This window comes from Prorops nasuta, unplaced genomic scaffold, assembly GCF_024137725.1.
Source record: "Prorops nasuta isolate Cenicafe-Biocafe unplaced genomic scaffold, Cenicafe_Pnas_1.2 PNAS00007, whole genome shotgun sequence".
NCBI lineage: Eukaryota > Metazoa > Arthropoda > Insecta > Hymenoptera > Bethylidae > Prorops > Prorops nasuta.
Window position 1 is genome coordinate 2827913 of NW_027116804.1, and position 15091 is coordinate 2843003.

A 15091-nucleotide genomic window follows, 5' to 3' on the forward strand; every position below is an offset into this window, starting at 1 on the left:
TACTGTAAAATTAAACATTAATAAAAACAATATTACATATATATAAATTCGTGATCTAGATTATATAAGAATAGTAATTATAAAAAGTAATCAAATTAATTAACTATTACTTACAGATAAATTTTTGAAATTTAGCATGATTTCCCATTAATTCATGAATACTTCTGTGATATCTTTCTATATCATTATTTGTTCTTTTTTTTAATTTAAACACTGATATGCTTTTTTTTTGGGGATGAATAATCCATGTTCTTTTAATATACTTCAATAGAGGATTAAGAATCCTGCTGTATTCTGCATTTCCTTCAATCTCTCTTGTAATCATATGAAAATAAATCATAATAAAATTACTCGGTAATAAGGGAAGATTGTACATCTTTCTGATTATAATGTTCATATCACATTGAGAAGATAAATCTAATTTTTTCATAGTATCAAAAACTTTTAGCTTCCTGCAATATTTTCTTACATTCTGGAAAAATGTTGTATTAATTAATATACTGAAAATGGTTTATCTTTATTATAAAGTTTCATCTTACATAAATATAATGAAAATAACATCCGGTCAGTGAAATACTTGGAAAAACTGATTTTAACGCATTTCGTAAAGCTTTTTCATAATCTGTTGTTACAGACAATAAATTCATTTTCTTGAAAAGCGTATTTTTGATATGTGCGAAAAGCTCAGTGTAGGCTGATTGGTTTTTCTTATTCATTAATATCCATAAGAATGGAATAGCCTGCACGAAAAGTAATTAAAGGGGTATTATAATTTATCTCCGACCCAAATGAATAGCGAAAATTGTTACTAAAAACATTTAAATTATAGGATTTCATTTAAGCTTTGTTCGCGTTGCTTGCACTTTTCATTAAATGTGTACACTTCGTGTGACATATAATATACACTTTTAATGAAAAGTGCAGAAAGTGCATGCAAAAACAACCAACCTTTTGATATCAATACAATATCAATTTTTTTTTTTAAATAATACTTTTGGTCACAGTTTTTTCACAATTAAAAATTAATAATTTATAAATTCTCTTTAGCGGATATTGCTTCCATACTACAGTTATATTTGAATCATATAATTACTTTATCATTTTTTTCTCCCATTATCGTTACTAACTGGTAAGCGTTATCAATTTTGGGGACACATTGGTACGTCGCATCAATTTTTAAATTTGCAGTTGTCTCCATTTTCATACATAATTCTCTTTCATAAAGTAAAATAGATACTCGATCCTTATTTCTTATTTGTTCTACTTCTAAATTTAATTTTTTATTTTTAAAGAGAAAATATGTGATATTTTTCCATTTTTCGTGGCTCATAACTGCTTCAATGCTGCTTAATTTACCAGGGTTTGGTGCATTAAAGTTAGATCGGCTATACTCTAAGCATCTTTTAACTTTTAAAAAGGGCAAAGATGCAGCAGTAGCTGGGTCACTGAAATAATTCCTTTCTTTTGCGTTCATCCATACATATATATAGTTAAAACTAAGCAATAGAGCTGTTTACTTAAAAAAATCATTGAAATCAAGTTTTGAGGGGAAACGTAAAATTAAGAATTGTATAGCCGAATATAAAGATACTATTTAATCACACATATTTATGTTTACTTACCTAATTGCACATTTATTATAAGCATTTTTAGCTGTGTATTCGTGATTCTTAATCAAACTCAGGGCCTTAGCTTTAAAATTTGACCTATTTAAATAATTTGGATCACGTTCATGATTGTGCATCTGTATAGGTAGTAATTGATCATTTTCATTTAATTTTGCCGTTCCCTTACAATTTTTTTTAATACACGTTAAATATCTGTAAACAATTTATACAGATAATATTAGATTGCATGATGTGATGTTAAATTAAAGAAGTAAAGAAGCTTTTACAATAAAATTACCTTATGCAAGTTCCATCTTTTCTTTTGCTGATTTTGTTTTTATGGTATACAAATCCATCTTCGTACAAAACGTTTGAAAGCTTTCTAGCTCTTAATTTTTCCATGTTTTTTGTGAACAAATTAAAATTATCTTTATTTCACAGGGGTTAAACAAAGTAGATAATGAAGTTGCATATTATATATATATAATATGCAACTTCATTATCTACTTTGTTTAACCCCTGTGAAATAAAGATAATTTTAATTTGTTCACAAAAAACATGGAAAAATTAAGAGCTAGAAAGCTTTCAAACGTTTTGTACGAAGATGGATTTGTATACCATAAAAACAAAATCAGCAAAAGAAAAGATGGAACTTGCATAAGGTAATTTTATTGTAAAAGCTTCTTTACTTCTTTAATTTAACATCACATCATGCAATCTAATATTATCTGTATAAATTGTTTACAGATATTTAACGTGTATTAAAAAAAATTGTAAGGGAACGGCAAAATTAAATGAAAATGATCAATTACTACCTATACAGATGCACAATCATGAACGTGATCCAAATTATTTAAATAGGTCAAATTTTAAAGCTAAGGCCCTGAGTTTGATTAAGAATCACGAATACACAGCTAAAAATGCTTATAATAAATGTGCAATTAGGTAAGTAAACATAAATATGTGTGATTAAATAGTATCTTTATATTCGGCTATACAATTCTTAATTTTACGTTTCCCCTCAAAACTTGATTTCAATGATTTTTTTAAGTAAACAGCTCTATTGCTTAGTTTTAACTATATATATGTATGGATGAACGCAAAAGAAAGGAATTATTTCAGTGACCCAGCTACTGCTGCATCTTTGCCCTTTTTAAAAGTTAAAAGATGCTTAGAGTATAGCCGATCTAACTTTAATGCACCAAACCCTGGTAAATTAAGCAGCATTGAAGCAGTTATGAGCCACGAAAAATGGAAAAATATCACATATTTTCTCTTTAAAAATAAAAAATTAAATTTAGAAGTAGAACAAATAAGAAATAAGGATCGAGTATCTATTTTACTTTATGAAAGAGAATTATGTATGAAAATGGAGACAACTGCAAATTTAAAAATTGATGCGACGTACCAATGTGTCCCCAAAATTGATAACGCTTACCAGTTAGTAACGATAATGGGAGAAAAAAATGATAAAGTAATTATATGATTCAAATATAACTGTAGTATGGAAGCAATATCCGCTAAAGAGAATTTATAAATTATTAATTTTTAATTGTGAAAAAACTGTGACCAAAAGTATTATTTAAAAAAAAAAATTGATATTGTATTGATATCAAAAGGTTGGTTGTTTTTGCATGCACTTTCTGCACTTTTCATTAAAAGTGTATATTATATGTCACACGAAGTGTACACATTTAATGAAAAGTGCAAGCAACGCGAACAAAGCTTAAATGAAATCCTATAATTTAAATGTTTTTAGTAACAATTTTCGCTATTCATTTGGGTCGGAGATAAATTATAATACCCCTTTAATTACTTTTCGTGCAGGCTATTCCATTCTTATGGATATTAATGAATAAGAAAAACCAATCAGCCTACACTGAGCTTTTCGCACATATCAAAAATACGCTTTTCAAGAAAATGAATTTATTGTCTGTAACAACAGATTATGAAAAAGCTTTACGAAATGCGTTAAAATCAGTTTTTCCAAGTATTTCACTGACCGGATGTTATTTTCATTATATTTATGTAAGATGAAACTTTATAATAAAGATAAACCATTTTCAGTATATTAATTAATACAACATTTTTCCAGAATGTAAGAAAATATTGCAGGAAGCTAAAAGTTTTTGATACTATGAAAAAATTAGATTTATCTTCTCAATGTGATATGAACATTATAATCAGAAAGATGTACAATCTTCCCTTATTACCGAGTAATTTTATTATGATTTATTTTCATATGATTACAAGAGAGATTGAAGGAAATGCAGAATACAGCAGGATTCTTAATCCTCTATTGAAGTATATTAAAAGAACATGGATTATTCATCCCCAAAAAAAAAGCATATCAGTGTTTAAATTAAAAAAAAGAACAAATAATGATATAGAAAGATATCACAGAAGTATTCATGAATTAATGGGAAATCATGCTAAATTTCAAAAATTTATCTGTAAGTAATAGTTAATTAATTTGATTACTTTTTATAATTACTATTCTTATATAATCTAGATCACGAATTTATATATATGTAATATTGTTTTTATTAATGTTTAATTTTACAGTAAAATTAATAGAATTGATTAAAATAACAACTATAGAAGTAGAGCAATTAAATAACGATTTAACTATAAGTAACAGCAATAAAGATAAAAGTGACAAAGTTTTTGACCAATGGCTTGAAGAAAATTGGAGCAGATTAGAAAATATTGAAGATTTATCACAGCCTTCGATAGAAAAAATTATAGATGATTTTATGACAGAGTCACTCTTAGCAAATAAGAAGTTCATGGCAAAAATTGAAAATTTATTAAACGAACAACAAGGTTCAATATTTCTATTGTTAAAGGAAAAGATACTTACATGCTCTTAATAAACATTGAGTTTTTAATTTCAGATAATGTGAATATTGGTGAAGATAATTTGGTTGATTAATATATAAGTTCAATAACTTTATTATTATTGACACTGATTAGTTAAAATTCGATATTTACGTATTATCATATTACTCAAGTAAATTATTTAATGAAAGATCTTGTACACTTAATAGACGTAGTAATTATTTCATAAAAGAAGCAGCTTATCATGTATGTGCAAAGGCAATTATTAAATATATTGGATTATTCTTCCAACAAATTGCATTCTTTCCCGATTCCTTCATTTACTGTCTGATTGAAGCTTATAATGATAGATTACAACTTATGACTATTATTGAAAGATTTAAGTCAATACAGAACTTGATATCTAAAAAGAAATTATTATAATGTAGTAACTTTTCGTATAATCTATAAAAATATATAAATATAATTAATGAAATACTTATCTGGATAATACTGTAACATCCTTGTGAAGCAAATCAGTCCTTAATATATTCAATCTATCATCACCTTGTTACTAAGTGTCCGCAAAGTTTGGGCTTGACTTTTCAACTAATCTACCAGCTTTACACTTCCAAAAAATAAATTCTTAATATTCACTAAGCAATTTGCTATGATTATTGTTTCATCGAATAAGCAGTACTACAAATAGGCACTAATTAAAGCCATTGAACTCTTGGTTGTCTGCAAAGTTATGATGCATATAAAACAGTCAACATGTCGATCAAAATGATACTACAAAAAATTTATTGGGTTTAGAGATCAATAAATACAGACAAGTTAATAGCTTTTAAAACAGTCAGTAAAACGTTTCATTAGTAAGACAGTGTATAAGGAGTCAAATGATTCTACTAGTTCAGCAGCTCTATTTAAAACAAAAAAATTCTTTATGGAATATTTTTAGACCTATTACATAAATAGTATATGGCAAATATTTTTTTCATAAACAGTATATATAAGATATTCACTTCTAAATATAATCACTCAAACTAGATTGAATAATTTGAGCTTATAATTATACCTTTCATTAAATACATAATGATATTTAATGTTAGTGAAGAGTCAGCTTTGCAATGTGCAGATTCCTATCTCAACATTTCACTTTACACTTTACTTATTTTAAATTGGACTTTTGTTGTGTCAGCTTTCATTGTTAGTAATCCATTCGGTTGTCGTCAAATTGAAATTGAACTTATAATTGATGTAGCAATAAGAAATTTATACCTGAAATTAAATCATCACAAAGTATTAACTCTTTCTATAATAATCAAATGATAATGCAAATTATGAATCTCTTAACTTAATAAAGACAATAGACCCGTTTAATAATTCTCCTTTCTCTTATTTTCTTGGCATATTTATCAAAATGCAATATAACAGAAATGTAAATAGCTGATATTTCAATGTAATATATGATCCTTGCTACCAAGAAGGTAGAATAACCATTCTCAAGTGTTTTAAAATAACTTCACTTTACAAATACTTATATATACTTCTGCTACTTTCGCTTTTAATTCGAACCTGGTTATATTTTACGTCATTTCCTTTCTAACTAAGCGCTACCAATCTAAGAATAAAACATACAACAACCATAGACATGATTATTATAGAGATGACTCTTTTTTCAAGAACCGTATTCTGACTTGTTGATATCTACCCTGTTAGGGTGGTCTTTAAATTTTTAAATAGCGTAAAACTGACGAAACATTTTTTAAATTAATATAAATGAAAATAATTATAAATTTAATCACATATTCTTTATTGAAGTTTATAAAATATACTAAAAATAGTAACATAGATACATCTTGGTTTTTAAAGAATTCTAGAAAAATATGAAATTGATAAATCTCACATTACTATATGAATAATATGGCTTAACAAAGTAATTATTATTAGAGAAAAAACCATAATTTGAAAATCATAAAAATTCATCAACGACCTTTGATTTGTAGTTTGATCTATGTGAATATTATATATCGAATAATACATAGATTTTATCAATGAAACTAAATGTTTTAATATATTTTGAAATTTTTTCTGATTGAACATATACTATATGATTTTCAAAATTTTTAAGAAAATATGATCTTGCTCCTTTCCAAATACAAAGATTGAATAGTATAGGTGAACAAAAGATTTGCTTCAATTTTACAATATATAGGAATGCATAATAACGAAATTGAACAAACCTTCCTAATTTATATATTGTAGCTATCGTTGAAATATAAGAAGACTTCCAATCAAGGTTGCCAAGTCCGCCATCTTGAATAGTACTACGCTCTATAGTAAGTGAATTTTGATATAAGGAATGCAGACTGCACAAAGTATACTGCCAGCGGAAATACGTCAGTAGCCATCTTAAATGCAGAACGTAATATATCAAAAATTATATATATTATATTCACAGCCTGTCACCGTGAACGGCGTGAACGAAGACAAATGTTAGTATACGGAAAAATAAAGTGTAATAAAGAAATAAGGAGTAGTGACAGCTTTGATCTATCTGACAGCTGATGTACTTATGGTATAAGTGAATAAATAAAATAAAAATGCTTTTCCTAAATTGATTTTTAATTTTGAGAAAATGGTCAAATGTAGCCATTAATTAATTAGATTTGGTAATAAATACAAAAAATGCGTTTTATTATAACAAATGAGTTGAGGTAAAATAAACTCAATGTTTTTATATTAATTTGTTAACAAATGCATTTTTTTATTTATTATTGAGTCCAATAAGTTAACGGTTATTAAAAAAAAAATTCTTTGTAATGAAACAAAAAATGAAAAAATTTTAATCTTCACCAAGCCTCGAACACGAGCCCACCGCATGATAAACGGCAACTTTACCGCCTGCGCTACAGCTCTCACTTGATGTAACAAGAGCAAAACAGGCTCTTTAAAGACTGACTACAATTCTTTTATTAATTCGTCATAAATGATCAAGAATTAGCTGTAATAATAAATACATTTATCTACATAGCATTATTGTACTAAATTTATTGTTTTTAATTTGAAGCATACATTTTACATGAAGATATGATAATTTAATGGTAACCATTCAGTACTCTATATACAAAACTATTCATATGCTTAACTATCATAAATTAATTAAGTAATATTATAATATTTGTTATATGTAGTCGAATAACTATGATAAACGAGCATATGAATAGTTTTGTATTTAGAGTATTGCATGAACACCCTTAAAGTATCGTATCTTCATGTAAAATGTATGCTTCAAATTAAAAACAATAAATTTAGTACAATAATGCTATGTAGATAAATGTATTTATTATTACAGCTAATTCTTGATCGTTTATGACGAGTTAGTGAAAGAATTGTAGTCAGTCTTTAAAAGGCTGTTTTGCTCTTGGTACATCAAGTGAGCGCTGTAGCGCAGGCGGTAAGGTTGCCGTTTGTCATGCGGTGGGCTCGTGTTCGAGTCTTGGTGAAGATTAAAATTTTTTCATTTTTTGTTTCATTACAAAGAATGTTTTTTTTAATAACCGTTAACTTATTGGACTCAATAATAAATAAAAAAATGCATTTGTTAACAAATTAATATAAAAACATTGAGTTTATTTTACCTCAACTCATTTGTTATAATAAAACGCATTTTTTGTATTTATTATTAAATCTAATTAATTAATGGCTACATTTGACCATTTTATCAAAATTAAAAATCAATTTAGGAAAAGCATTTTTATTTTATTTATTCACTTATACCATAAGTACATCAACTGTCAGATAGATCAAAGCTGTCACTACTCCTTATTTCTTTATTACACTTTATTTTTCCGTATACTAACATTTGTCTTCGTTCACGCCGTTCACGGTGACAGGCTGTGAATATAATATATATAATTTTTGATATATTACGTTCTGCATTTAAGATGGCTACTGACGTATTTCCGCTGGCAGTATACTTTGTGCAGTCTGCATTCCTTATATCAAAATTCACTTACTATAGAGCGTATTACTATTCAAGATGGCGGACTTGGCAACCTTGCTTGGTACATCAAGTGAGCGCTGTAGCACAGGCGGTAAGTTTGCCGTTTGTCATGCGGTGGGCTCGTGTTCGAGTCTTGGTGAAGTTTAAAATTTTTTCATTTTTTTTTTCATTACAAGGAATTTTTTTTTTAATAACCATTAATTTATTGGACTCAATAATAAATAAAAAAATGCATTTGTTAACAGATTAATATAAAAACATTGAGTTTATTTTACCTCAACTCATTTCTTATAATAAAACGCATTTTCTGTATTTATTACTAAATCTAATTGATTAATGGCTACATTTGACCATTTTATCAATATTACAAATCAATTTAGGAAAAGCATTTTTATTTTATTTATTCACTTATACCATAAGTACATCAACTGTCAGATAGATCAAAGCTGTCACTACTCCTTATTTCTTTATTACACTTTATTTTTCCGTATACTAACATTTGTCTTCGTTCACGCCGTTCACGGTGACAGGCTGTGAATATAATATATATAATTTTTGATATATTACGTTCTGCATTTAAGATGGCTACTGACGTATTTCCGCTGGCAGTATACTTTGTGCAGTCTGCATTCCTTATATCAAAATTCACTTACTATAGAGCGTATTACTATTCAAGATGGCGGACTTGGCAACCTTGCTTGGTACATCAAGTGAGCGCTGTAGCACAGGCGGTAAGTTTGCCGTTTGTCATGCGGTGGGCTCGTGTTCGAGTCTTGGTGAAGTTTAAAATTTTTTCATTTTTTTTTTCATTACAAGGAATTTTTTTTTTAATAACCATTAATTTATTGGACTCAATAATAAATAAAAAAATGCATTTGTTAACAGATTAATATAAAAACATTGAGTTTATTTTACCTCAACTCATTTCTTATAATAAAACGCATTTTCTGTATTTATTACTAAATCTAATTGATTAATGGCTACATTTGACCATTTTATCAATATTACAAATCAATTTAGGAAAAGCATTTTTATTTGCTTTGAGTTTTTAGGTAAACGCAGCACCACTTCACACGGATAACACGTAAAAATGTCACGGTTAGCGGTAGTCGCTCTTCTTCGAAAGCCAATGTTGCCTAAAGTCCAAATCACACCTATGCTCTCCAGGCATAGTTGTGTTTGTACCGCTTCCCTTTAAATTTTCTATACTGCTGCTGGCTAGCGCTTATCTTCATTTTTGTTGCTAAAAGCTTGATTCTGGCATCACTGCCGTGTGGAACTATTAGTTTGCTAATAAAAGCAGAGGCTTAATTTTAAGAGATTGCAACATATAGTAATTAATATAGATACAATTGTAAAAAGAAAACAAAAATTTTATTTTACATATATTAACTTTAAATAAAATCCCACAAAGTACTGTAAAATATCTAACATGTTATATTATATATCTAATCTGTCAGCTTCTTTATTTTAATATTCATCTCAATTATCACAGTTTGATCCTCAGCGATGATACAGAAACCACATTATGCTGAATCTATTCTTTTTTTTTAATGTTCGATCCACATAGCTTCATCCTCAGCAGTGATACAGTAAACATACGTACATTACTATAATTTAATCTGAAACAAAATCCCACAAAGTACTATAAAACATCTTACATTTTATATTATATATGTATTCTGTCATTTTCTTTATTTATTATTGTATTTACCCAAATTGCTGACTCATTTATTTTAATGTCTGTCTCAATTAACACAGTTTGATCCTCATCAGCGATGACACAGAAACAACATTATGGTGAATCTATTCCTTTTGTTTTAATGTTCAATCCACATAGCTCCATTCTCAGCATTGACATAGTAAACACTTTACAATAATTTAATCTGAAACAAAATCCCAAAAAGTACTATATAAAATCTTACATTTGAAATTACAAATGTAATCTGTCAGCTTCTTTATTTGTATCGTATTTACCCAATGTGTTGACTTGTTTATTTTAATATTCATCTCAATTAACACAGTTTGATCCTCAGCGATGACACAGTAACCATAATATGGTGAATCTATTCCTTTCATTTTAATGATCAATCCACATAGCTCCATCCTCAGTAGTGACATAGTAAACACATTACTATAATTTAATCTGAAATAAAATCCCAGAAAGTACTATAAAATATTTTACATTTTATATTATATATCTAATTTGTCAGCTTCTTTATTTATTATTGTATTTACCCAGTTTTTTCACTCGTTTATTTTATTATCCGTCTCAATTAACATAGTTTGAATCTCAACGATGACACAATAACCACATTATGTTTAGTCTATTCCTTTATTTTAATTTTGAAAATCCGCATAGCTCCATCCTCAGCACAGTGACATTGTAAACACATTACTATAATTTAATCTGAAATAAAATCCCACAAAGTACCACAAAATGTTTATATCTTACATTTTATATTATAAAATTTATTGTTATACTTATCTAAAATGTTCAGTCCTTTATATATTTTTAAAAATTATTTTTATGTACATTTTACAAATTTCGTCACTTTATTTATTCACTTATACCATCAGTATATCAGCTGTCAGTAAGATTAAAACTGCCACTTTATTTCTTTATATTACTTTATAACTTGTGGTATGTATATACTAACATTTGTCTTGGATCACGGACCATGCATTATGTATTTTGAAATTAGTAATTAGAAATATCTATATTGCGGTCCCTCTACAGTCTCTACCCTCTGACGTATTTCCGCCGACCAGTAGTATCAGCAGCGACTATAGCGTAGTACCCAAAATAGTACTACGCTATAGGATATGTCGCTTTTGGGTACTACGGTAGTACCGAAAGTACTACACTTGGCAACCTTGCTTCCAATAACATACATATGGATACATGGAAATCTGGAAATTCATGAAGATAACATATATATGTAAATACATTATATGTAGTTAAACATGATACTTTTTATCTTTTATACAGGGTGTATCACAATAATGCTTTTAATTTTAACCATATATTCTTGGGACTAAACTAAGTCGAAAAGTCCTATATTATAAGGTCCGGACAAGCATCATTGTTGAGATAAATCAATTTTAAACCGATAAATAAGGGCTTTGATCCAACGGAAAAATGACTTTACTTCCGGCCGTATTCATAGTCGGTCCTTAAGGAGCTCCTTAGATTAAGCTAAGGGTAGATGGTAAAGTGCCATAAAATTGTATAGTTACTTACTAGGGTTGGAACATGCGATGAGTAAACTATATTAAATGTTATTGGTGCGCATGCACGCGAATAGGATGAAAGTATACGCACGCACTACACACAAAAGCAAAACTTAAATGGCTTCATGTGACCGTGTATGTGTGGAAATCTGTTGTAACAGCTGCAATTAAAAGGTTATGATAATTAACACAGAAAATGTAAAATATAAAAGGATAAATAGTATATTAATCGTCTGTTTGACAAAATATATGTATACCCTATGCACTTAAGAACGCGACAAAACAAAACTTTTAGATAAGTATACCTTTTATGTAAAATAAATGCATATTCATGAATAAAGCTGTTGTATGCTTTGTGAATGTATTTTGTTTGTTTTACAGATTGAATTATTAAATAATTGAAAGTCATCTTCAGTTCTTTTGTGGGGTCCTAAGTTTACGCATAACAGATATCTGCCACAGATCTATTTCCAGCTTCTTCGACAAAGACTGAAAGACCTACTTAGATATTTCTGTTATAAAACTTAACAACACTACAATACTCATATGCATATGCTTGCTCAAAAATATTACCTTACGTAAAGTAAGTACTCTTCACTGTTAAATTTAATAGTTACTTATAGCTTTAGATTCAGTTGGGGCAATGCGTCTTTAACCATTTGCACTCCACTGTCCATTCTGAAGGGACATAATGTTCTTAATTTGATAATGGTAGAGTGCAAAGGGCTAGTAAATCTTTTGATTTGATGTTATTTGTAATAATCTAATGTATATCTGATATTGTAATTATTTATCAATTATATATATATTTGCTTTGAAATATACTATGTAGATTGCAAATAGTCTTTATAATAGTAAATGTTGTTTTTTTTTCATTTTTTGCAATTTTTACAGGTTTTTGCAAAGCTATAAAATAATTAATAAACCAGCAGATTGGAAGAAACCCTTTATACGTTTTGAGCCTCAAAGTGATTGAGTTAGCTTCAACTACTGAAATGGGCACTTCATATAAGCTAAGCATTTTGCTGCAAGGGGCTTATTGCTATTAGCCAACAATCAGCAGTACAGTACTTGCCAATGACCTATGCTACTCTACTTTGGAGAAACAATTACAAACAGAGTCGACAAAGCAATTCAAATGGTAAGTTAAATGACACAATTATATCAATGCAAAAAGTCTTATAAATTAATTAATTAATTGAAATATAACATTACATTATTATTCCACATTGCTTTATATTTCAATTTTATTCCTAATATAATTTTTTCTTATATTTTACAGCTCTTTTATGAAGGCCCAAATAATTCTAAAGATTGGATTTATGTTAACGACACACAGCATGCTTGGTAACTTTGGTTGTCTCTTCTACAAATTACTGCTGCAAGTGATTATACAACATAAAAATGAAATTTAATAAAATGATTTAGAAATTTAAGTACTGATAGATAATGCAATTTGTTCCATTTTTGGGCTCTAACAAAGAAAAGTGACCATAATAATCCTTGCAGCACACTTTATTTACGTTGCATTTCAATATTATTGTTATATATATAATGTAATGAACATGATGATTCCTACAAAAATGTGGAGATTTATTAATATAGTTATTAAGTTCTTTAGAAAGTTTTATATACATTGGTATTGATGATTTATTTATTCAAGTTTAATGTTTTTACTTTGGTATGCATGTGTAATTTGTATAAAAGGGTCTCATAAATATTATTACCTTTTAAATATTTTAACTGTTTAAATACCGTGCCTGTTTAAGTACCTATTCCAATATATATGTTAAAAGCATCAACTTTGTCTAAACTTAAGAAATCTAAATTGATATTTACAGTTATGTATATGACCTAATGAATACGTTAAAGATATGTCCGTTTAAATAAAGTATGACGAGTATTTTTACTTTAAAATGTACTACCAAATTGTTGAATGTTTTTATTGCCATATTTTTTAATTGAACATATTTAATAATTATACTACCAGTGATTACTTTCATTTAAAATTTTACTAAATGACACGTGTGTTTTAACCGATTTGGATTAATAATAATTACATCTCCAATTATTTGAATGGTATATATATATACATCTAATATTTATAAAAATATCTGCTATCTGCATGTACTATTTTTCCATAGGGTTTATATTGTTTAGAGGTAGCGTTTCACCAATAGAATTATTCAGAATTGGGCTTAAATAATTTCTATTGATGGAACGCTAACTCTAATTCAACCCTAACCCGATTTAAAACCCTGATGGAAACAGTCGTATATTAACATATATATTTAATTTTTATACCATAAAAAACATGTACGAATGTATAGACATTTCCAAATTTCTAAAATAATTAATATAAAGAAATCGATCTTAATGCTTTTTCTCACAACCAATAATGGTTGCGTTTCAAATTTTAAGCGCTAAGGTAGCGCTATATCATGATTGGTCAGTTGAATCAATTTGACCAATCATGACACGTATTTTACGTAGCGCTACCATAGCGCTAAAGTATTGAAACGCAGCCAATGTTACTAGAGAAATTTGTAAACGCAGGTTTGTTTCTTAGAATTACCTTAGATAACAATAATAATGAAAAATATGGCCTAAAGTGCATTGTGGGTCGTCACCTATTCCAATCTAACTTCTCGTATCTGACAGATCTGCGATCGAAAAATCAATAGTTATAATTTATATTTTGAAAGCTGAGAAAAATGGAAAAAATATTAAAGAGTGGCTCGACATTGTATCCTGATGGTTACGTATATTACAGAAATAGTAGAAATATGTCAAAATATGGGGAAGTTGTGTAAGTAATTGTATATACACTTATGTTAAACTTGTAATAGCATTTGTTATAAAAATTTCCGAAAACATCTCTAATATAAATCTTTCTATTTTCTTAAAAATTAAAAAGAGATTCAAGTTTACATAGAAATTGTGTAGTAATAAATGTATGTATAAATTAAAGGTACATTAAACAATTGGTTTTATCGTATACATTTAACATATGTAATAAAGAAGAATATATGTTATATTTCATATTACTTGCATTATAGATTTTTTAATCTGATAAAAACATCTAAATACTAAGAATAAGTAATCATAACGTGTGTTTCCCTTAAATGCTTCAGTCTTCGAGATATTTATATAGGTGTTTACAAACTTTTCTACGCCTGCATATACTTATGTTTTATATATTTTTATTATAAGTAATTACGGGGATATTTGAAGTTAAAGCTATTAGCTACTTTTTTCTGTGTGTTGTTGCATGACAGTCAGTTCTTACAAAACTAAGCAATATGCAAAGATTGACTATCATCGCATTATCGCATATACAATGTCGACTATATATATATATATATATATATATATATGTCAGAAATGCTCTTATACTATATTTTATATATTTATATTATTT

The 15091-nt window shown here is 27.7% G+C and overlaps 2 long non-coding RNA genes across 2 annotated transcripts; one reads left to right on the top strand and one right to left on the bottom strand.

The window, feature by feature from the left end:
- Positions 1-9927: 9927 nt before the first annotated feature.
- Positions 9928-11063, bottom strand: LOC136774825 (uncharacterized). The gene is made up of 3 exons (XR_010822870.1): positions 10414-11063; positions 10151-10322; positions 9928-10058 (listed from the first exon to the last, which is right to left on the bottom strand). It is a non-coding gene; the product is annotated as an uncharacterized lncRNA (long non-coding RNA).
- A 755-nt stretch (positions 11064-11818) lies between these two features.
- LOC136775091 (uncharacterized) lies at positions 11819-13379 on the top strand. Its single transcript, XR_010822877.1, has 3 exons — positions 11819-12253; positions 12565-12811; positions 12953-13379. It is a non-coding gene; the product is annotated as an uncharacterized lncRNA (long non-coding RNA).
- Positions 13380-15091: the final 1712 nt, after the last annotated feature.